Source organism: Canis lupus, chromosome 11 (assembly GCF_048164855.1).
Source record: "Canis lupus baileyi chromosome 11, mCanLup2.hap1, whole genome shotgun sequence".
NCBI lineage: Eukaryota > Metazoa > Chordata > Mammalia > Carnivora > Canidae > Canis > Canis lupus.
This window is the reverse complement of record NC_132848.1, coordinates 69051534-69076238: the sequence shown is the minus strand read 5'-3', so window position 1 is coordinate 69076238 and position 24705 is coordinate 69051534.

Below are 24705 nucleotides of genomic sequence, written 5' to 3'. Positions count from 1 at the left end.
TGCTAAAAAAAAAAAAAAAAATTATCTGTAATTACAAATATTTTTGAGTACCAGGAACTTTTCCAAATGCCTCATGAGTTTAATTATCCCAGCGACTTTCTTTTATTTTTTTCCTTTGCAGTGAGTATGTGTGTATTTTATTTTTTCTGCTTTATTGAGGTATAATTGACAAAGAATATTGTAAGATATTTAAAATGTACAATATGATGATGGGGTATGTGTACACATTCTGAAAGGATTCCTGCCATTGAGCTAATTAACATATCCATCAAATTAGATATTATTATGCCCTCTTGTAGAGATAATGAAACTTAGGAATGGGGAGGTTAAGTAACTTGTCTAACAATGAAAGAGCCTGGGTATTTACTACTTATCTCATCACTTCATTCTCAGGAAAAGAAAGAAAAAATTCCAAATCATGACCAAGTCAAAATAATCTAAAACTGGGTTATCGGAGTAGCTGTTTTCATTGGCGAAGATATTACAGAGTTCCTGCTACTCCTTTCTGACAAAGTTCTGACTGTATCCGAATACTTTCATCCTTCAATTATTTAGCAAGCCTTTCCAGAGGGTCTTGCGTGTCTGTGATTGTGCCAGGAGCTGAGGACTCAAGAGTGGAGGGCAGACTCAGATGTGCTGTGAAGGGGTCCTCCTCTGGTGACAGAAACTGAGAAGGACGTCATCACCACAAGGGTGAATCACAAGCGCAGTGCAGTGGAGTGCTGCGTGTGCTGAGCTGGCTCTGTCGTGTTGCACTGGGAATTTAGAGCAAACCCAAACCACCCAACGATAGTAAGACACCTTCCTTCTTCAGCACTACCAGGAGAAGCTATTTGGGCACTGGGGCAGCCAGACGTAAAATGACAGCATCGCCATAGATCTCCAGAGAGACGTCTGTTTACCAGCATCACAGTCTCCTCAAAAACAAACAAACGAACGAACAGCAACAACAACAAAAACCCAAAAGTAAGTGGGAGCAAAATTACCTCTGATCCACTCTGACTGATTTGGGATTGTCTTCTATCCAAAGAAGTCCTCCACTTGCGGATCAGTGCCAGAAATTCTATCCTTAGTTTTTACCTATTAACCTTAAGGCTTGGTATAAATACTTGAGGTGAGATGAGGGTTGAGAGTTCCCTTTTCAACCATTCAGTTATTCCCTAATTTGAATTTAAGATGTGCCAAATTCTGTGTTTCACAGAAGGTTTTAACTTTCCCTTGGTCCTTAGGAATCCAGAGCGAGAAGAAAGTGGGGCCGTAAGTATAGGGAGCAGAGAAAACAAAGCACCAATGACTGTCATGGCTCACGAAAAATGTGGCCCAGGATTGTGTAGAGTATCAGTGCAGTGGAAATCATCTTTATCCAGAGAAAGACCATGTATTTCAGAAAGGCAGGAAGCTTGTGTGGCAGCGCTGTGGGAAAAGAATTTGCACTGGGCGCCGGCTCAGTAATAGTTGATGCCCCGTCTTCTCTGCTGTACTGCTTCTGCTGGGGTTCCTTTGGTTTTCCCACCAGGCATTAATTTGGAGTGTATTTTCCTTTCCCAATCACCTCTCTAATTAGAGTCGCGTAGAATTTACTTATTTTATCTTATCATAATTACCCAATAGATTAGCTCCTGTTCTTGAGCAGCCTTGTTTAAAGCACTTACGGGTGTTTTCTGTGTCCTCCCCATCGTACCTAGAAGTTTACGTTTTTAAGAAAATATTGAGAGTGCCATTGGTACTTTCATGCCTCGTGATGACCCTGCCGACGGTAAGCAGTCACCACGTCTGGTTACAGCATTGACCTGGAACTGCCAGTAATGAAGAAGATGTTCTTCTGAAGGATCCTGGCATGTACAGTGCTGAGAAAACGACTCAAGGCTCTAGGACGCCATCCATCATCACCACTTTTGAAACCCAAATTGCAAAATCTAAGGATGACACTATCACTGAAATTCCACCGTTTCCCTTCCCACTGTCCTGCCTGCCCGCATGTGACACTATCGGCCAAGACTTGGATGTCACAACCTGGCTCTGGGCAATAGCACAGCATAAACATGATCTTTGCTCTCTGGTCGATTCAGAAAGACTAAACTACATCCAGATAACTACACCATGCTTCCTCACCTCCTGCCAATCAGGCAGCATGTTAAAAAAAGGCTCATAATTTATTTCAAATAAATTTCATAAGCAGTCACACCAAGGACACTGAAAAGCCAGGTTCCAATCTGTGCACGCATCCAAATATCGCGTCAGTGTGGGTGGGATAAGCCTTTTCTCAGAGTTTAATGCAAAAAAAAAAAAATACTGAAAAATATAAGCTCAATTCCCTTTCCCTCAATCAACTAGAAAAGGAGTTTGAGACTGTCTTAGGTTCCCAGCACCGATAGCAGGGCTCAGGGACCACCGGGAGGAGGCTGGGGGAAGGATTATGGGCCTCCCAGCACCCCCAAAGACAGCGGCTTCATCTAAATTTATATTTGACATCTACGTAAAGTTTCCTTTCAATAATGAATCTGTGGGAAAGGAGGGAGGAATAGAGCACAGAGGGTTTTTCAGGGCGGTGAAACTATTCCGCATGGTATTGGGGACAGTGGATGTATGCTGTTACTCGGGTGTCCAACACCATGGAATGTAGGACACAGGAGGGAACTCTAATGTCAGAAGCTCTGAACTCTGGGTGATAATGAAGTGGCAACAAAGGTAACAGCGTAGGTCCATCCATTATAACACTGCTGGGGGAGGCTGAAAATGAGGGAGGCTAAAGCGCGTGGGGACGGGAGGCCTATGAGAAACTCCGTACTCTCCCCTCAGTTTTGCTGTGAACCTATAACTGCTCTGAAAAATAAAACCCATGGATTAAAAAAAAAAAAAAAAAAACATGAACGTGAAAACTCCTAAGAGTGCTTTGGAGTCTCCACCCCCCTAAGCAGTTAAATTGTACTTTCCTCGTGCCTGAGTCTCATCTTTAATGCACTTAGCACCATCCTATATTCATGCCCCTTATGAGGAAGCAGATGTTGGGCTGGCATATGGTATCCACTCATAAATTTCTCTAACCTTTCCCTGGTGTATAAGTCACAGGCAATGATGGGTTCCGGTGACCGGCCTTCTTAGCTCTCCCCAAGGAGCTCTGGAGCACTGGTCCCATTTGTTCACCTCGGGTGGGTGAGCCAGTGCCGTGGGCATCCATCCACTGACAGCAGGCCCAGATGGAGGCAGCAAGAGGCCAGCAGGCTGGATCAGGCTCTAAGAGCTGCACCCAGCATCCCACCTGGGAAAGCCAGGGCTGCAGGAGCCGTTGGTCCTGTGCAGCCTGCAGGTGGCGATTGGAGAGGCTGAGCCAAGAGCTTCAGCTGCGTGGGGTGCTCAGAGCTGAGTGGAAAAGGGGGCTGAGGGGCTACATGGGAGGTCCTGATTAGTAGATCCTGAAGCAAGCTTTCACAGGTTAGATTACGGAACAGAAGAGTTTACGAAGGCCAGAAGAAGGCAGGCCTCTCCTGACTTAAAAAATAACCTTGTAAAAAAGATAATAATAATAACCGTGTACTTGCCCACCCTCTTCTTTCTGAGAACTGCAATGGCACGAAGAGGCTGATTGCGTCCGATCCCTTGCGGGTACCTATTTTGCCTTAGTTGATTTAACCTTGTCTCCTGACCTATATTGCCACTAATTTGAGATTACGAGCCACGTCTCCTGGAACCTCCCTCCTTTCTGAAGAACCTGGCACAAACCTGCACACGGGTTACACACTCTTGATCATCTATGGATTAAATGACAGATCGGAGCCACCGTCATTGACTTTTCCCACATGGACGGCAACTAATACTGATGCTACACTCTGTTGTGCTTACACGGTCACGACAGATCATGTGCTTTCATGAGTATTGCCTAATTTGATAGATTATGGTGCCTATTTTACAGAAAATGACTCTGGACCAGGGTCTAAGTGATTTGTCTAAAGCCATGAAGATTTTGAAGATAAAAGAAAGGTAGAATTCACATTTCCTGACTTACACCTCCGTGGTAGCTGGAGTTAGCCTCAACTCCAATTCTGGAATAAGATTGTTCACCTGAATTTTAATTCTAGAATAAGATAGTTTTTTTTTTTTTCTTTAAAAGGGCCTTCCAGGCGGGTGAGAAGTCGTATTTATGTATTTTAAAGGTAGGGTAGTAGTCTAAGTGCTCCTGAAAAGATGTTCAACTCTGAACGTGGAGCCCTATCTGTGCACCTGTGTTTCTACTCGTCAAACATACCATGTGCTGGACGCTGACCCCGTGCATCCTCCTGAGAAGCCCTTCTCACAGTGGAGAGCTGAGAGGTAAATGCCTGAATAGAGCAAATGTGTTACACCCTAGAACAGTCTGTACAGTCTGGGAGACCACGAAGGAGGACGCCTTCATCCTTCTCTGACTAACCAATGAGGGAAAAGGCTTCCCAGGTGAACGACCAATAAGCCAAATCTTACAGACTTGGCAAAGGAGCATGAAATCGAATTGCTGGCCAAAGCACAACGGGAGCAAGAGGCAGGGCGGAAAAGAACATCGCAATTTTGGTTAACCGTGGCTTTATTTCCATCCTTCACTTTGATCTTTTCTCCCTTTGTCAATTCTTCCTAAAATTCAACCCATCAACAAATATTTACTGGGCATCGCTTCATGCCAGATATGGCCATTCCTTTATTTCCTGTCTTGATTTCTTGTTTCCTCATACTCGGATGCTTGCAACTGCTTCTCTGCAGGGGACCACAGGCCCTGGTCATTCGGCGCTGATTCAGCGAGTACCTGCTGGTGTGTACGTATCCAAGAGGCACAACACTGGATGCCGTGCAAGGTGTAAAACTGCATCAAGCAATAACCCTGTCTTCAAGGAGTTTGAATTCTCATAGGGGAGACAAGACAGGTATGAAAATAACTATGATTTATGGAATAATGTGAGTGGTACATAAGAGATGTAAAATGAATTATAGGCACTTACATAGTGTAATAGAACTCCATTGTGACATGCTTCATTAGTACACGTGTTTGGGTATATAAAATTATATTTGGGTATATAATTACTATAAATTAGCTCTAGACACACTCAGAAATGATGGGTGTTTTGTTGGTTTTTTTTTTTCTCCCTCCAAATGCAGCCTAGATGGAAGCACTAAGACCCAGCTTTCAAGTTCAGAATCCTCTCTAATGGTTTCGTAACTCTCCTCAACACCCAAGACAATGGCACTGAGGCAGCCGACCCTGAAGAGGGAGCTGAGGTGGTAATATCAAAATCTAGCAAATCGTGATCAAAGGCAGGGCCAAAGTCGTATGTGGCGTCTTCCTATAATGCAACCCATGGAAAGTGGGAGGAGAAGTGTAGAACCAGGCCACTGGGTAAGACTAGGGAAGATGAGGGAGTGCTGAGCTGCGGAGGACCTAGGACACTGTCGGTCAAGGTCATTCTAACACCCCCTTGCATCTCCCCATGTGTGCTCCTCGCTTCAGTTACCTTTTTTTTTACATTTGAATTCAATCAGGCAACATATGGTACAGCATTAGTTTCAGTTGTAGTGTTCAGTGATTCACCGGTTGAGTATAAGACCCAGTGCTCATCACATCATGTGCCCTCCTTGATGCCCATCACCCAGTCACCCCATCCCCTCACCCACCTCTTCTCCAGGAACCCTCAGTTTGTTTCCTAGAGTTAGGAGTCTCTCGTGGCTTCTCTCCCTCTCTGATGACGTCCCGTTCAGTTTCCCCTCCGTCCTCTATGATCCTCTGCACTGTTTCTTATATACCACATACGAGTGAAACCATAGGATAATTGTCTTTCTCTGATTGACTTGTTTCACTCAGCATAATACCCTCCAGTTGGATCCATGTTGATGTAAATGCTAAGATTACGTCTTTTCTGTAAGAAAAAATTGTTCCTTCATTGGAACTAATTGTTCCTTCATCCACTACTATCTAGCTGTAGAAGGATAAACCCAAGAGGCCTTCTTGTCACTGCCTTCTCCTCTTCCCTCATGGCCAAACTGTCACTAAATGATGTTAATTTATCTCTGAATTATCTTTGAGTCCGTGCACGTTTTCCATCTTGTTGTCACCCTTCTGGTCCAGGAAGACTGAACTAACTGGTCCCACACAGCTGGTCTGACTGTGTTTCCACAGTCTATGTCCCACACTGCTCTTAGAGCAACCTTTGCAAGATGGAGATATAGTCATGTCACTCCCCTGTTTATGGCATTTCTGTTGTTTGCCATTGCTCTGAGAATAAGACCAAAATTATCAGCATGACCTCGAGTCTTGCTTTATCTAACTTAACCCATCGCTAATCTCTTTTCCCACTTTTCTCCTCAAGCTTCCTGTAATCCAAGCACAGTGGCTTTCACTTATTATCAAATACTCCGCGTACTACCTCCTCCTGCAGGGCACTGGCTCATGCTGTTGCCTCAGGCTGGTATAGTCACCTCCTCTCTCCCGTGGCTACTTTCCATGTCTGCACCCAGACTCATCTTTGACATTTTAGTTCAGGTCTCACTTTCCTAGAAATGCTTCCCCGACCTCTATCTTCACTCCTCATCTTCCATCAAGGGTGGATTCTTTGAATTCATGCTCATCCAGGACTGTATTTCTTCGTTAGCACACTAATCTCAGTTCATAATTAAACATTTATCAATATGATTGCCTAGCTACCATCTGTCTTTCTCTTCAGACTGTAATCTCTATGAGAACAAGAGTCACATCTGCTTTTTCTTCCCATTTTATCTCCGGTGACAATCACAGTACTTTAGCATGTCATAGGTGCCCAATACGTACACAGTAAATGAATAATTGAAGCACAAATAAATGCAAGCCCAAGAAAGAGAAAAATAGAAGCCAAGTCAGGTGGGATGGAGTACAGATATGAATGTGTCCAGGAAAGGATGTGCAACTAACTACAGGCTTCTTTTAGAAGAGATACTGGCTTTCTTCTTGTACTGACATCATCTTCTATGATAAGCATAGTTCCAGAAAGGTTATTTTGAGAGTGGACTCCTCACAGCCACATTTTATCAGACATTTCAATGTATGCAATTATGATCCTTGGGTGTGATTGTGTCCAAGGTTTGCTATACTCCGCTGATGTGGAGTCATAGGTTCTGATACTCAACAGGGAGAATGGAAACAGTGTAGGCATAAGCTGCTAGCATTCCTCTTAACTATCTCTTTACCTGAACCTCTGGAATTTTATTAAAATAATGCATGTTGACTGTATATGATTCAAACAATAGAAACAATAATAAATAGGAAAAAAAAAACACACATGCTTGTGCATCCCACTAGTGATGTTTTGGTTAAACATCCTCCCTTCGGATATATGTATTTTTTTATTACATAAAGGAAATCATATTTTACATCAAATCATCACCCTCACAAATGGAACGGATTGGTCTTACCAAAAGATATCATGGAAACAAGCTATTGGCATTGACCTGTTGTCATACACACCAACGTGGTTGAGGTAACGTTCTTAGCCAAACAAGGTAGCCATGGATTTTCCGAGGATTTCCGTGGATTTCCTTCCACATGGTGGAAGACCCACAATCCTTAAAATGGAAGCCTACTGAAGCAGTATGAGAGACCACGGAAAGGTAGGGAGATTCTGGATGTCACCAGTGAGCAGCCTTCTGTTAACTTCTAGACTGGAAAACCAAGGTTTGCAGAAAAATGAGAGTGAGTGGTGGGGAAGGTGCAGACCGGAACAGAGTTCTGTGTGCACATATTCAATTTGGAGGTTCCTCATGATTACTGTAGAATTTCAAGGCGAGAAGCTCAAAGGAAAATTAACGATTCATTAGTAGCCAAGTTTGAAAAGTCACTATAGTCACTGTCTAATGAGGCTTTACGGTCCAAATCTCCAAGAAAGAAACAAAACATCTCCATTAGCTGGTGACAAACACCCCTGTGCAGTTCTGGAATGGAGGTTTTGTTGATTGCTGACACTTGAGAGAGGGTAGTGATTCATATTATGAAAAGAACTAGATATTTTTTTTAAAGAGATGCAACTCGGTAACTAATTTTTGTCTCTCCCTGCCAGTGTAACCGTTTGAATGTTAATTTAATTTTACAGAATATCATTTATGTAAATGTAATTAGAAGGGAAACATGATCTGGAGATGCACAGCACCAAAGAAAATTTATTACTCCAAGGGGTATTGCTCTAATCATTCAACTGCAATATTGAGTTTCCCCAGATTTAATCTAAAAGCAATAAATTACAAAAAGGCTAATGCCCTGCCCAACAACAAGCTGTCATGAACCCAAGTTTCAGGGAGGGAAAACCAGAAAGAGGGAGAGGGGGAAAAAAAAAAAAGCTTGAACTTTATTTCAGCAACAGGCTATCATCAGCTTCCTATTTCCTGACATGAAACTCAGTAGAGACAACACAGCTAGGGAAAAATTAAAAGCTTCATTTCCTAAACAGGAATAAAATGGTGACTTCCAACCTCCTACAACTTCTCCCTTTAGAAATCTGACCAAGACTCTGTCCTTGTTGCTGAACATTATTATAAATGTTCGAAATTCAGAGCTTAGTGCTCCCCAACGACAGAGAGAAAGAGAAAGAGAGAGAGAGAGAGAGAGAGAGAGAGAAGAGTCTGGCCAAGATAGACCAGCCCTGTCTCTTCGCCGTCTGGTTGGCCTGAAAAGGAAAAGACACAGCCTGATGAGTGTCAAGGTCTAGACTGCGTTCCATGGCGTGCCCGCCCCAACACCAGTCCTTCAAGGGAGCCTTGCCAACACAGAGAAGCCATGCCTGTTGACATGGATTACCCTCCAGCCCCCACCTCTCCTTCCATGCTGAGTAAGAGGTGGCGAAGGGAAGAACTTGGGGTTGTCTGTGGCCTCCCTGTTCTATAAGCCTCCCACCTGAACTTGAACACTGCTAAGGATACCCAAACCTCTAATTGCCATGGTGGGAAATAAATAAATAAATAAATAAATAAATAAATAAATAAATAAATCAACAACCTGGCTCCGTAAAACAAACCCTAGGTAGGATGTTTGAAAATGCTGTTGCCTGGGTTTCAATTAAGATTAAATTAGGATTTTTGTGGTTAGGACTCAGGCGTGGGCACATTTTTAAAACTCCCCCTCCACCATCCCAGTGATCTTAGTGTGCAGCCCACAGTGAGAATAACAGTTCGGGATGAAGGTTGATGCCATGCAATAGGTCACCATGTCCCAGGATCATTCCAGGGGACCAGGATCTCTTGGACAGGACAAAAAGTAGAAGGAGAAATGTTTCTATTCATACAGAACAGAGACAGACCATTGCAGCTGGCTGGTAGGCAGCAGTAATTATCGAATAGTAAAACCGTATTGTTTCGATGTGATTTTAAAACTTCAGTTATAAAAAGCCTTATGTTGTTGTTACTAATTTCTTTATCAAACAAAGAATGCATTAAATGGGATACCCTCCCTCATCTTTCTCGAGTCAAGGAGATTGAGCATTATTATCAGAATGCATTTCTGGGGGACTGGGCAAAGCCAACTGCAAACATAAATTCTGTCTTTCTTTCATTATCCAGAAATGTCTTGACTCTGTTGGTTTAGTTTAGGTTTTGCATTTTTGTTTTGTTGGTTGGTTGGTTGGTTGGTTGGTCGGTCCTGGAATTCTGTGCACTGCTTGGGCTGTTTAATTCAGACAAGGGTGTACTTTCCAAAGCAAATGGATATTTTCAATTCAAAGATAGAACTCAATTAGTACTTCCCAATTAGTGAAGTATTTATAAGAATTGGGAATATTTAGTGGTATATGAAAGATTTTCCTATTTTAGTTGTTTCGTATTTATTCTACTATTTAGTAGAAGAAATTTAAGTTGCATTTTGAACTTATGCTTTGGCAGAAATTATTTTGTAGAGAGGAAGAAGTAAAATTCAACTTGACCTAAACCAAGTTCATAAAGCATAGTAGAGGGCTTCTTTTGTGTGGATGGCAAAATTCATGAAAATAGCACATGAATAAAAATTTGTGTACATATGCCCTAATTAAATGATAGGAAAAAAATAATTATAAGTCAAACAATTAAACATTCAGGATGTTCACTAGGTTTCTCTACCACTCTCACACTCCCCACCAGACACCCATAAGCACGCACTTGTCTGTTTGAATGGATTTGACTTTATCTTTCTCTGTCCCCAAAGTTAGTTTAGTAAAGACGATTTAGTATTATTCTTTAAAAGATAAAATATTTGTCGATGATGTTCTTAAGTATTTAAACAACGGTAAAGGGCAATACCTCTACGCCCATTGGGTCCAGCACTTACTTCACAGAAGAACCTCCATGACTGACACAGAATGTCTGAGAATCAATAACCTTTGGCCATAGGAAAATGTCTGAGAATCAATAACCTTTGGCCATAGGAAAAGATAGACTTGAGAGAGAGAAGGGGGGAAATGCTCATTTCTGACAGTTTCTCAGAACTATGTTTCAGCTGATTCTGTTACTCTTTGATTGCACTTGCTAAACAAAACACGCTGAGAGTCCAAACAGAATTAAATTACCCAAACACGCCAGGTAGAAGATCTTCCTTTTTTACCTGCTCTGAGGAGGCTGTGCTTCACGTTTCTTCTCCACCAGCGAGTATCCTTTCTCTGTCTTACGACCATGTATTATATCTCACTTCTCACTAAACTTTTTCTTCCAAAGCAAACATCTCAAGTGTTAAGTGATTCATTACCGCAGCCCCCCTGTACTATATTAGAAATTTAATCAGCTAATTCTTTTTTTCACATTGCAGATATTTAATTATTAGCTGGCTCTTCTCTTAGGAGTCAACCAGACTACATAGACACAAGGTTTAGTACAGTCCATCTTTTCCTTCTTGTTCCAAAAGGTACTAGATAATTTCACTGAAAATCATCAAAAACAAAACAAGCAGTAAAAATGGTTTCAGCAGTCATACGATGACGCAACGTAAAAAGTTTTCAGCAGCCTGTTCAAGTTGCCACAACTCATGGAGAAGAACTTATAGTTATTCGTAGTTATTTGGTTCCCATATCAGGTCACGGCTAACATACAGCCTCCTCAACATCACCAACAATGACACCACCCAATGTCACCAATGTCACCAACCGATGACCAACAAATCCATTTCCATTGAAAAACAATTCAGAAGTCACTCATCCCTAGCAATAGTTACACTTTGGATTCTCAAATGAACTTGATCAAATATTCCAAATTCTTATAAATTCCCAGGTAATTATGCAGCTGAGATAAAATGAAATGCTGAGCAATTATATAGAAAAGAAAGCAACAACAACAAAAAAAGAAAAAAAGAAAAGAAAAGAAGAAAAGAAAAGAAAAGAAAAGAAAAGAAAAAAGAAAAGAAAAGAAAAGAAAGAAAAGAAAAGAGAAAAGAAAAGAAAAGAAGAAAAGAAAAAGGAAAGAAAAGAAAAGAAAGAAAAGAAAAAAGAAAAGAAAAGGAAAGAAAAGAAAAGAAAAGAAAAAAGAAAAGGAAAGAAAAGAAAAGAAAGAAAAGAAAAGAAAAGAAAAGAAAAGAAAAGAAAAGAAAAAAAGAAAAGAAAAGAAAACAACACAGACCTTCCAGTGTGAAAACATGGACCATATTTTCATACCATCCCCCTTTTATTTTCAGTTACTGTTTTTTGTCTAGAGCATCAATACTTTGGTCTCAAACCCTCAATTCATTTAGCCTATTGAAATACAACTTTTGTTCAATGATATGTAAATTCTCACGATCAACTTATGAAGGGGAAAAGCAAGTGGTTGTGGCCTAATGATAAAATGTAATGAAGAATAAGCCACAACAACGACAACAAAAACCCATGTAAGAGTTAGATTGGCCCTAGAATCAAATCAGGACACTTGAGACCTAAAAGAAGCTGTATCATGGCACTACAAATGGAAAACACCTGAATAATAAAAATCGAAGTGAATGCCTTAAATTTTTTTTTTTTTTTTTGGAGTAACGAAAGATCGACAGGAATATATCCATCCGTACTTAGAAACACGCAGAGAGATTCAGTAAGTTGCCCAAGTTTGCACAGCTAGTAAGTAATGAATCTGGGATCTGAAGCCAAAGAAATGCTTCCACCCCAAACCCAAAAGTAATTGAAAAGTTTGGATGGATGACCACAGAGGGTGCTGCTTGGTCAAATCCTTATGTGAAAGGCCAGCCATGAAGATCGGGGGGGATAGAACATTTTAAGTAAAGGGAGCTTCAGTTGGAAGGATCTGAGGAGGGAAGAAGCTGGAAGTGAAGGTAAAGAGAAGCCAGCTGGGCTGGAGCAAGCCCCATTTATCAATGCCATTGTTGTCCACTCGCATTATAGCACCAGAGATTGGTAATGGCCACATCCTCCAGAAAGCACAGGTGACCACTTTTCATTCCAAAGGAAAGGCCCTTTTGATTCTTTTGGCATTTCAATCGTTAGTGTGTAAGGTAATTACTAGCTGGCTAACATTTGAGCAGGATTGATAGATTCCATTTAGGTCAATGTGTGGCTTACGCTTTCCCACCCCAGGAAATTTGCCAAGGTCAGGAGGTTACAGGGCAAATAAATGCCACGATATGTCAGAATTTTTTATTCTTCTTGCATTCCTCTGGTTTTCTTGTTCCAGTAGTGGAGCCAGCCTGGAAGGCTCATGGTATAATCCCAAGCCCAGTACTGCACCTACAAACCCTTATTAATACTCAGTGATGGGGTCACGGTAATAGCAGGCATTCGAGGCATCAAAAAACTCTTGCAAACACTTTACTGACTATCATAAATGAAAAATAAAATGTATTAAAAATTGTGTATATTCTATAAACTCCATTATCCCTTTGGTTGTTCTTTTTTTTTTTTTTACCGAATTATTTTTGACACACACACAAATCTGTGACACATTTAACGTATACATCCTGATGAGTTTGAAGATAAGCGGATACCCACGAAACTGTCACCATCTATGATGCCGTTATCTTAACCATCACCTCCAAAAGTTTCTTCCCTTTTACCTTTTGATAAGCATAAGTGAATCTATTGCCTTTTAAAAAGGTTGAATTAACAAACAACATGTATTTGGGGCGATGGAGTTGGATGGAGTTTCTAAGGAGCCAAATAGCCATTTTGGTTCAATTTCCCCTTCTATCAAGTATACCCATTTTGATGTCCTATAGATATAACCCTAAATCTCAAAATATGGAAAAAAACAAACTAGAAAATGTTTTACTTCATAGTTGATATAAGCAGTATGTCCAATTCAGATCCGTAAGCCAGTTTATTCAAAACTATCTGCAACGTCAAACCTAAAAATCCTGCCTGGGTTTCTAGAGCTCATTTTGCTTGAGCTCAAGCAGCCCATGCCCCCCAAAGCGTTAAAATACCTCTGAAATTCAAGTATAATTGCTAGAGTCTAATCAAACTTTGTAACGTAATGAAGATAGCCAAGTGGAGATCATCTGATCCAGGTCTGAGTTATTCACTAAAGCTTGGGCCAAACACTGCTGTATACATTATCCAATGGCCCTCCTAATGCGTAGCTATTTATTATAATTCCTTAATTATTCGTTGCAGCGAGGCTCATAAGTGTAAGCCTACCACTAAAGACGAGGCTCTATGTGATTGCTTAGTAACCTCATTTTTTTTTTATCTGATATTAATTAATGCCCACTTGTCAATTGTGACTTACCCATAAAATCTACTTGGTCCTTGAATTTAACCTTTTGTATCCATCGAAAAACTAGAAGAATCGACTCCAGGGCATCCCGATAAGTCCCATGTGCTGGTTTTATTAACACTCAAACGTACAACAGGGCTCTCTCTTGGTATGACCTATATGAATTCACTCCATGAGTAGTATTTGGGACATGGCATCTACCTAGAGTTGGAAGGGGGAGGCGATAGGCATCATTGTTTTTTTTTTTTTTTTTTTCACTCTAAGAGGCAGCTCTCTGTCAAGGTTTCAACATTTTTAAATGTTGACAAGCATGTACACTCCAAGACGCATTTTTTTGTTGTTGCCTGGCTCATTATGTAAATCATATTCATGTAATGCATCACTTGGGTATTCAGGTGCAAGCCCATGGTGTCTAATACATGTCCTCCTTGTCAGGAGCGACAGCCCTGTACATTTTCGGTAAAGATAACCGATCGGGGGAAAGAAAAAAAATAACTGCTATTTTCAATCAGAACTACAGAAAGTACCCTTAGTCCAGAAAAGATGTGATGCCAGGCTAAGGCCGTAAAATACATCTCTGACCTTATTATCCGGGCTCCTGTGTTAAATATAGTGGCTATAATAGAATCTGTATGCCCTAGTTTCTGACAGGTTGAATGTTGCTTAGTGATCCAGGAGTGGAAAATGGCTGTCTGCATTCAAAGGAGATCATAGATTACAGACATTTCCTGGGGATCGCAACCAGAGGATGCTGTTCCAATGGCTCACAAAGGGAGAGGCGGCCTCCTAATGCCTGTAATTGGAAGGCCCTGTATTTATTATCTACTACTGTGTTGTCAATTACTCCCAAACTATTGCTTTATCTCAAAACTCTTTATTTATCTGTGGGTCTGGAACCCAGGATGGCCTGGCTGGTTCCCCTGCTTTGGGGTCTCCCACAGGCCGTGGGCCAGCGACCAGCGGGACCTGGGGTCCGCTGGGGGCCCCGCAGGGGAAGGATCTCGCCGCCTGCAGTGGCGACAAGTCGTCAGGGGACTGGAGCATGCAAGGGTGGGGACCCGGGAGGCAGGGGTCGTTGGGAGCCACTGGAGGAGTCTTCCCACCTGAAGAACAGGGGGGTCTCCTAGACACCCCCTGTCCCTCCCCTGTGACAACACACTGATCGCAGCACCTGGTGGCATGGACAAGCTGACACGGTGAAACGGTGGCACGTTCGGTCCCTTCCCAGGCCTGGGGGGCTGTGAGGACATCTGATGGTGTTCCTCACGGCACGAACCTGACCGAGGGCCTAAAAGGGGAACTTACTTTTCAATTCCAAATGCAAGTAGAAAACCATTCTTTTTAGGAAAATGTCTGCATTTTAACGTCTTTGTCCCCCCGTCTCCCCTGGATGCAAAGCTCCGGCCAGAAGAGAACCTTAGTCCTGCAACGTAGGAGGAGACCCAGGAGGCGCCCGGTCTGGAGCCAGCCGCAGCCACGGCCGCACAGAGCAGGGCCTTCCATGAAAACCCCCTGCCCAGCCCCTCAGCCGATGACTCCTCTCCTGCCATGGGCCTGAGCAAGGCTAACCCTTAACAATAAAGCCACCGAAACCAGGGGCAGACCTTGCCCGGGCAAGAGGCACCATGCTTGGCAAACAAGGGAGACCGCAGGACAGTTCGAGAACCTCCCCTTGGCTGCGCTGGCAAAAGGTGGTGAGGAACTGAAGACCCTCACCAATGTCCCCTGTGTATTTGCTAAGTTTCGTAGAGATGGGTGGGATTTTTCTATGAATGACCTTGGAGCTCCCTTTGGCTTGTCTGACACCCTCCAGTTGTCACTGGTGCCTTCCTTCCTTGGTGTGAGGCTGCAATTTTCCATGGACACCCAAACAGCCTCCCAAGGGACCCAAAATTCTAAGATTTGCAGATACCAGGCATCTGTATTTCCTCAGAACACGCTTAAAATTTTTGGTTCTAGGGACACGTGGGGGGCTCAGTGGTTGAGCATCTGCCTTCGGCCCAGGGCCTGACCCTGGAGACCCGGATCGAGTCCCATGTCGGGCTCCCCACATGGGGCCTGCTTCTCCCTCTGCCTGGGTCTCTGCCTCTCCCTGTGTGTGGGTCTCTCATGAATAAATGCATAAGATCTTTTTAAAAAAATTTTGGTTCTAAGGGGTGGGGGAAAGGGAGGTGGGCAGGGGGTGGGGGTGACTGGGTGACGGCACTGAGGGGGGCACTCGATGAGATGAGCACTGGCCATTACGCTATATGTTGGCAAATTGAACACCAATTAAAAAAAAAAATTGGTTCTAAGCTAAGACTTTTAGAAGAGAGCAAGCCCAATATCTTAACCCTCTCCAAGACCCTTCCCGCAGTTGCCCGAGGAAGGAGGGCTGCGGAGAGCTGGAGGCCGCGCGGGCTGCGGCCCGTCCTGAGGGCCACCTGCACCTGCTGCTGCTCGGGGCCCCTGAGGAGTTGCCCTAAAGAGGCGAAGGCCCACACTCACAGAGGGCGCCGTGTTATTTCCCTTCTAGAGGCAGCCTTACTCATTCTGTTGTTGTCCGCACTGCAGGCCGGCCGAATCCGAAGCACCAGCTCTGCATCAGAGGCCGGGAGGACGCAGACCCGAGCAGAGGCGACGAGAGTCAACATGCCAGGGCCCGGAGTGGACGCCACCCGGACTGGGGCACAGTTCGCAGGCTTCCTCGGCAGGGTGGCTTCGGCTTGGGTGGCCCGTGTATGACACTGACACTTTATCACCCGTAATTTATTGGTTTTATTTATTTATTTATTTATTTATTTAGTCCTTAAACCTCAACGGTTGTCTTACCCTGGAGTCCCCAAGAAGCAAAGTCTGAGAAAATGGCCATGTGTGTGTGGGTAGTTTATTTGGGAGCATGATTCCAGGCAAGCAGAGGGAAAAGGGAAGAAGGGAGAGCCCATGCAAGGACGTCCCTGTAGGTGACGGGACGTGCAGTCCTGTGGGACCACCTGACAAGCAGAACCAAATGCACGTCGGGTGTCCTGGGCTGGGAAGGGGACCAAGGGAGAAGCACTGACCCGTCGACTCTTGTTCCAAGTGGTGAACATTTCCCCCACCCTGGGATTAATTCCTCCCACCTGTAGGTCTCACATTTTCCTGACACCAGTTGAGCCCCTAAACCCCCATTGCAGGGGTGCCACGAAAGAAGCCTCGTGTCTGCCAGGGGCAAGAGGTACATGGCATCGCACGAAGCAAGGCTGCGTTTACCGGAAAGCGGCCGGAGCCTGCACAAAGCTGGGCTGGTCATCGTGGCTGACCCAGGGCACAGGGGCCTTGGGCCTGGTGCCCACGAGCTTCAGAGCCCCTGGGGGGTTCAGCGGTGCAGCGTCTGCCTTGGGCCCAGGCACCTGGGATCGAGTCCAGTGTCGGGCTCCCAGCGGGGAGCCTGCTTCTCCCTCTGCCTGGGTCTCTCCCTCTCTCATGAATAAATAAATTTAAAAAAAAATTTTTTTAAGGTTTCCAGATAGAAAAAAAACGTTGTGGAGAGGCTGCCGAGCCTCAAGGGCTTGCAACCCACCGGCCCTCACAGCAGTTCCTCGTGGAAGCTGGGAGCAGCCCTGGAGGCAGGAGACAGGAGTCCTGTCCCCTGAAGGCTGCATGCAGGATGCGGGCCCTGGCAGCAGAGCCATCTACGGGCCCCGAGCCCCCTCCCAGGCTCCTTTGTGGGACCCCAAACCCCGACCTCCCGGAGTTCCTGGCCGCAGCCTCACCAGCTCCCCTCCGCCTCCCTTCTGTTAGCATCCTTCTCACATGCCACATGCCGGGCTCAGCTCCCAAGCATCACCTCCGCTGCAATGATGGCAGAGGCTGCAAGGGATGGCTCACCCCATGGCCCGTCCCCCACCCTTTGTGTGTGCCCCATGCCAAAGTTCTCCAATACTCCTGGAGATACTTAACATTTACAAACTGCTTCCTTTAGGCCAAAATACTTGTGGACCTTACTTTTGTCCTATGAAAAGTGATACTAAAAAAAGAAAAGAAAAGAAAAATGATACAAATCCTATGTAGCTCCCACCCTCGTTATGAAGAATCTGTCGGGCAATGTATGTAAAGGATGAGCACGGTGCCCGTTTGCGCCAATGACAAGAATTGGTAGCTGTTGCTATCATGGCATTTATTATTAATATTTTTATCATTAGATTTGTTGTTTTTTTTTATCATTAGGCCTTATGAGTTTTGAATTCTCGTAGCCCTCCAGTTAATTCCTTGCTGTTTCAAAATGTCTATGGTCAAGGACAAAGAATATATGAAAATGCCTCTCCACTTCCTGTGTTTCTTCTTTTTGCCTTAATTTAAAAAGAAAAGGAGAGAAGCAGGTATGTCTACAAGTTTTGGATTAAATTTAAATTAACTTAGCAGCTGACTTTCACAGAAAACCAAACAAGCTAAGAGCTAAAGCTAAAATATATTCCCTCACAGTGTCAGATTTCAATTAAATCTCAACTAACAATTAAAATAATTAAAATAATTTCAAGAGTTTCAGTGAAGGAGGAGGAAGATTCAAGATACAGACTCCTTTCTGGAAGGTCGCTACAGATTTTTCTTGCACCTCTTTGTGCAACACGTGAGGCATATCATGTACCTATTACACTTCCAAGGAGGACATTAGGAAATTCTAAACCACATCCAAAGTGTACTTTACTCCTAATAATTAGAACTAGATGAACAGCTAGAAAAAAAAAATATATGAACCTGCTCAAACTAAATCGGTTCAGCTCTAACTGATCTAACGCAGTTTTCCAAAGAATAATTGATATTATATAATCATAACTGCCAGTTCATGTCACAAAAGTGACATTTGACACTTTCCTGCTAACCAGCCTAACATCATCAATTAAAGCATCGCTTGTGTAATGACATTTCACCAGTCAGCTTAACATCATAAATTACGACATCACCTCTTTTATGAAACCAGAAGATGGAAGAAAAGCAAACAGAAAGACAGTCTACTGAAAAACAGCATTCCTCTTTGATTTGTCCTCTCAGAATCTTTTATGATGGAGCCATGTTGCCAGGACAATTATTCGTTAGTAAATAAATTAATTAATATACACAAAATTAAATAAATCCTATAAAATCGTAATGGAAGCCATAAGGACAAATTGTACATTTTCTCGTTTCCCTTAGTTATGGTTCGACATCCCTGGATAGTGATAACAGGATTTTATTTCACAACTGAACTGTGAAATGGCTGTTCTTGGAAATCCTCGGAAAATGGGAAACAGGAAAGAAAACCTTTGAGTTTGGGCTTGAATTTGGAATAGTATGTTCATGTCTCACCAAACCCACTTAAAGACAATTTATGTGTCAGGAAGGCTGCCTATTACCCATAGGATTTCCAAAGGCTAACTACTTGTTTTTCACCTGAGGCTCATAAGTATGTGCTATAGAAAATGTGACGGGAAATAGATCTCTTAAGATGGAAGGCCCTGATCCCATAAAAGGAACATTCATTTTTGTCCTTCTAAAATGCTGGATTTTAAGGCAGAAAAGGGTTGGTTCCCAAACTATTTATTGAGCACCTGCTAGGCCAACAGCAGTAAGAACAAGGAAACTGAGGGTGCCTGTGGGGCTCAGTCGGTTAAGCAGCTGCCTTCAGCTCGGGTCGTGATCCCAGGGTCCTGGGATGGAGCCCCACATCGTCCGACATTGGGGATCCCCCCCGATCAGCAGGGAGCCTGCTTCTCCCTCTCCCTCTACTCCCCACCACCCCCTGGCCCCACTCATGCTCTCTCTTTCTCAAATAAATAAATAAAATCTTAAAAAAAATAAATAAATAAGGAAAGTGAGTCCAAGAGGAAGGGGAAATCTTGGCCTCTCCTTTAGTCCTGTGCTTGCCATGATCAAGCATGAAAATGCCAGGCATGATGCCTCCTTTATGATAGCTTCCAAACAAATGTATGTTGTCTTCCTCATTCCACCCCACCCTACCTTTTTTTTTTTTTTTTTAAGATTTAGTAATAGAGAGATCAAGGTGAGTCTTCATTTCAGTGTCTTAACCCACAATTTTCAAGAAAGTAATCAAGTAAACTCTTTCAAAATCATTTATGTAATTAAGTACCTGAGTATCATAAGAATTTGTGAAAAGATTTTTTTTCTTTTCATACATACAAATGAGCAGGGAAAACTGTAAGGAATAGGGTAGACGTTCTTGACTGGCACTAGCATTCATTGTGGGACATGCTGGTCGCATACCTTCTTCCACACTAATCTATCCGTAAAATAGAAAGGAGGTGCTGCCAACAAAAGTGGCACCACGTAGGTCATATTAGAATTCTCACAGTTCTACTTGGTAGCTGGGTTTTTAGTTTTTAAGCCCCGTCTTTGAATTCACTGGATTAACAGAGTTTCCTACAACAGCCAACCAGGAGAACAAAGAAAAAAAAAAGTGAATGAAAATAGAAAACTAGAAGTTACTTGTATTTGAATATTTTAACTACTTGGATTGCACAGAATTAACAAATTCTTCTTTATCCTGAATTTTACTAACTGTGACCCGCAAGTTCAGGCCTTGATTGGCCCCGGCAAAGTCCCACACTAAGCCACAAGGCAGAGCCACAAGCATTGTTTGATGGCTGAATGCCGAAAAGTACCAAAAGTTCCAGTTTACCTTGGGATGGTTCTTGACGGACGCTTCATCCTGACAAGGGAAATTGTTAGTAGTTTTCCCAAAGCTTAAGAAGATAAAGTACACGACTTAGTGTCATGAAAAGGTCTTCCCTTTGTTTATTGCTTTTGGAATTTAGTCGCATCATGAGATTTCTATTTGTTGATCTTTGAAGGACAGGTAACCTTGAGAACATCTTTGGTTGAAGAAGAGAAGAATTAAGTCTGATACATGTGAAAAAGAGAAAAGTTACGTTATTACTAATGACTGGTTGCCGTTTATAATAAACACTCCTCATATATACACACACGATGTGGATGAGGGCAGGGTCCTTGGCTTTGCAGAATTCATAATTTGTAGAATGCGTTGGAAGCGATGTTTGAGGAGTGCTTGGCCAGGATTGGTAATGAGTTAATTCAATAGCAGACTTCCAAGTACAGTACAAATTCCAAGTAATTTTATGTAAGTTGAGGCATGTTTGGCCACATCGGAACATGAATAAATCTTTGAAAGAAGTCTCCCAAGGCCTGGGAGGAGTTTGAAAGGCTCCAAGTGCCTTTGCTTTCTTCCTCAGTGAGCAAAGCATGAATGAGGGAGCCAAACCCTGGCCCAGGATCGTGAGTTTGTTGCCATGAAAAGGGTTTTGAAACAACAGACTGAAATTTTGAGCAAATCCGTGTCAACTGTCAGAGCACATCTCAGTTATCTCAATACGGGGGCTCTGATTTACTTTGTCTCGTTTCTCGACTTTTCTCCCCCAAAACTTTTTGCTATGAATATTTATGTCTAGACTTCATTCACTGACTGAATTTCCACTCGGTTGGAATTATGCATCCCCGTAGTGCACCCAGGAAAGGTGAGCAGTTAGAGGTGAGGAAAGAGATTTCCTGACCTTTCAGAAATAGCAAGCTACAGCGGATTAAGTACAGCTCGAGTGAGGTTACTTGTGGATTGGAAGAGTGTAATTACCTCAAAATTATCTCAATGAAACAATTAGTGTGCAGTAGATTCAGCGCCGGATCTGTCGCTAGTCTGAACTTCGGTTAAAGCATCCCACGCCACCCCAAATTGCCCAATTTTGTAAGATGGAAGGCCCTGATCCCATAAAAGGAGCATTTATTTTTTTTTTGTCCTTCTAAAATGCTGGATTTTAAGGCAGAAAGGGGTTGTTTCCCCAAACTATTTCTTGAGCACCTGCTAGGCCAATTGCTATAAGAATAAGGAAACTGTAGGTGTGAGAGAGGGACTCCACATATTCCTACTCCTGAGCACAGATTTATTTACAGCCGTGCTTGTCAAGTGAGTTGTACTGAGGTGCTGGGCCAGGGTCCTTGGTGATGAAGCGGTCACCAGACAAGGTTGCCCATCCGTCGGAGACGGAGACAACAGCGAAGCTCACTTCCATTACAGTCCTCAAGTGTTTCGGTTGATGGTGCTGACTTTTGGCCCACGATCAATCCCACAGCTGGTTCTTTTTAAAGCTGAACTTTAGGCAAAGGGAACTCAAGCTTGAACACAGTGCAAAAATGTACATGTTTGGAAGTCATTAGAGTTTCCCTTGGCATTTTTATGGAACTGCCTCAAGTGGAAGGGGCAGTTTGATTTCATCTTAGTTGTGTTGTGTTTCTGATGAGATTTAGAAGGTATTTCTTAGGCTCACCTACCATCTACACCACAAGGATGGGGTAGTCACAGGCAGGGTGGCTGCTATGGCTATTGTTTAAAGGAAAAGTTCAATTTTTCCTTTAAAAAAAAAGTCTCAGCAGCTATTTTTAAAAAAAAAAAATTTAAATAAGTTAAAGCTATATGAGCAATCACAGTCAAATGCGATTACTTTTTCATAATTATTTTTCCTAAATCGATTACTTACTATATAGCCTGAAGGTGCTGTTTATGTAGTTAAGGCAAAATGAAGGTATCAAATGAAGTTATATTTATGCATTTATACAAGCAACTATTTCTTTTACTTGGTAGAAGGAAACAGTATTTGTCTTAAGTAGTAAATAGACATACATGTATGCATGCTGATACATAAACAAGAACATCTTATTTTGCAACCTGAATGGAAATCAAGTAACCCCGAAAAAAAAATCACCCAAACGTGTATTTGAAAGATTGTAAATATTTAGAGTTCTCGAATAAAAATTGAACATAACATTATAAAATACATTTTTATTTGTTTTTACTATCGGTAACAATATAGTGAATAAAACAACCTGGATATACTACAAAGTAAACAAGCCTAGGGAAGAAAAATGGCTAAAATGAGCATTATTTTATTCGGAAGCCATTTATTGATATTCACTAAGTACCAAGTACTGTGTTAATATTTCATGTATCTTCACTAAGTCGTTTATTTTACACAGACATCTTTTCAAGTGAGCAATATCATCCAAACTCTAGAAGAGACGTATCAGCCTCAGAAAAATTAAGAAAGCAGGAGATACCCCACAGCCAAACAGCAATAGAGCTACAGTATGAACCGAGGTCTAATTCCAAAGTTACAACCTCTTTTTTTACCATCTAATTTAGTGAGTAGCTTTCTAACACTGAGGAACACTGACAGAGAAAGAGAGGGGGTTCTGGTAACCTTCATGGTGAGGGGTGCTATCCATTTAAACCTATACCAAATGCAAAGTAGAAGAAATTTTTATAATTTAAGGGTTATTCATGAGAAGAGGGATGATCGTATGCTTTGGGGGAAAAGTGGTCACATTTATATGCTCAATTAATCTTAATGTCTAATTTATTAATTATGAAGACTATCTGAACATGATTCAAGCATTAGTCTTACAGCATCCTTTTCCATTTCTTCTTTGCATTTACACAAGACTGCCTTAAGTGGAGAGTGCAGCTTTATTTGTCTTATTTTTGTTTCTGACAAGATTTAAACAGGATTTCCCAGGCTAACCGACTATCCAGTGAAACTCAAAGATCAATGGCATCTTCATATGCGGTCTCAACCTTTATGCATTTTTCCTCTGTTGTTAGCATAAGCCTTTGGATTGTGTCTGAAAGTTACAGTTTTTGTCACAAATTTCCTTGATGTGTGTGTGTGTGTGTGTGTGTCTAGCAAGTGTGGTAGGAAATATGATGAACTTAAACTATGAAAGGTTCATGCCCTTTCAAGGGTACTATTTCAAGTTGGGTTAGTCCCTTGGCAGATCCAGGACTCCCTTCCTTCATCTATCAGCAGGATGATCTCGAAAACTTCATTCAACCCTAAGCTCTATCACCGCTAGGAAGTTTTACTTTTGGAAAATTTACTTGTGTGACTATATTGTTCAAAAGATATTCTTAAAGTAGAACTGAAAGCCTAACCACATAAGGTTAGACTCTTTTGTATTATTCAGAGCCCTTGGCTATTAGGCTTTATTCTTTAATGAGCTTTAATGGGACATACTACTTAAATTCAGCCCCAGTTATCTGAATGTGTTTTTCACATTGACACAAACTGAATTAGGACGTTTACCCAGCACTATTTTCTTCTGTAATAAATGTTTCAAAATAATAATAAGTCCAAGGCTTTTCTAAGGTTAAGAAGCTCATTATATGGATAGTATAAGTTCTACCTACGTGAGGAATGTTGAAACTTTTTCCACAATTCCAAATGTCTGAATGACTTCAGATTTCAGATTTGTTTACACTCGCTTTCTGGTGATCTCACTCAGTCTCGTTGATACCATTTATACATGCTGATGATTCCCACATTTTGGTTTCTAGACCAAATTTGTCTCCTGACTTTAGACTATCTCATTGACATCTGTCTATTAGACCACTTTACTTGAATGCTATCATGGGTTGACTCACCCTCCCAAAAAGAAGTGTTGATGTCCCAACCCCCCTCTTCCCTGTACCTTGGGATGTGACCTTATTTGGAAGTACCAACTTAAAATGAGGTCATTAGGGTGGGCTCTAATCCAATGTAACTGATATCCCCATGAAAAGAGGACATTTGGACACACAGAGAGACAAACACACACAGAGAGGATGATGTGAAGACAGATGGGGGAAAATAGCCATGTGATTGGAATGATGCATCTACAAGCCAAGGAATGCCAAGAATTGTTGGCCAACACCAGAAGCTAGAAGAGGCAATGAAGGATTCCCTCCTAGAGGAACCACAAGAAAGTAGGCCAACACCTTGGTTTCAGAATTCCAACCTCCAGATCTTTGAAACAATACATTTATTTTGTTTTAAGCCATCCACTTGCTGGCACTTTACACAACAGCCTCAGAAAACTGATGCTTAATAACCATTTCTAGACTAACATGCCCCCAAGAGGGCTCCTGCCCAACCCCCACATCCCCATCTCCTGCCACTTCTCTCCTTCTCTGTCAGTGGGAACTCTATTTTACCAGTTGCTCATACAAAACCCTTTGGAATCATCCTTGATTCCTATTATGCCCTCATTCTCCTCATGAAATCTTTCCTTAAA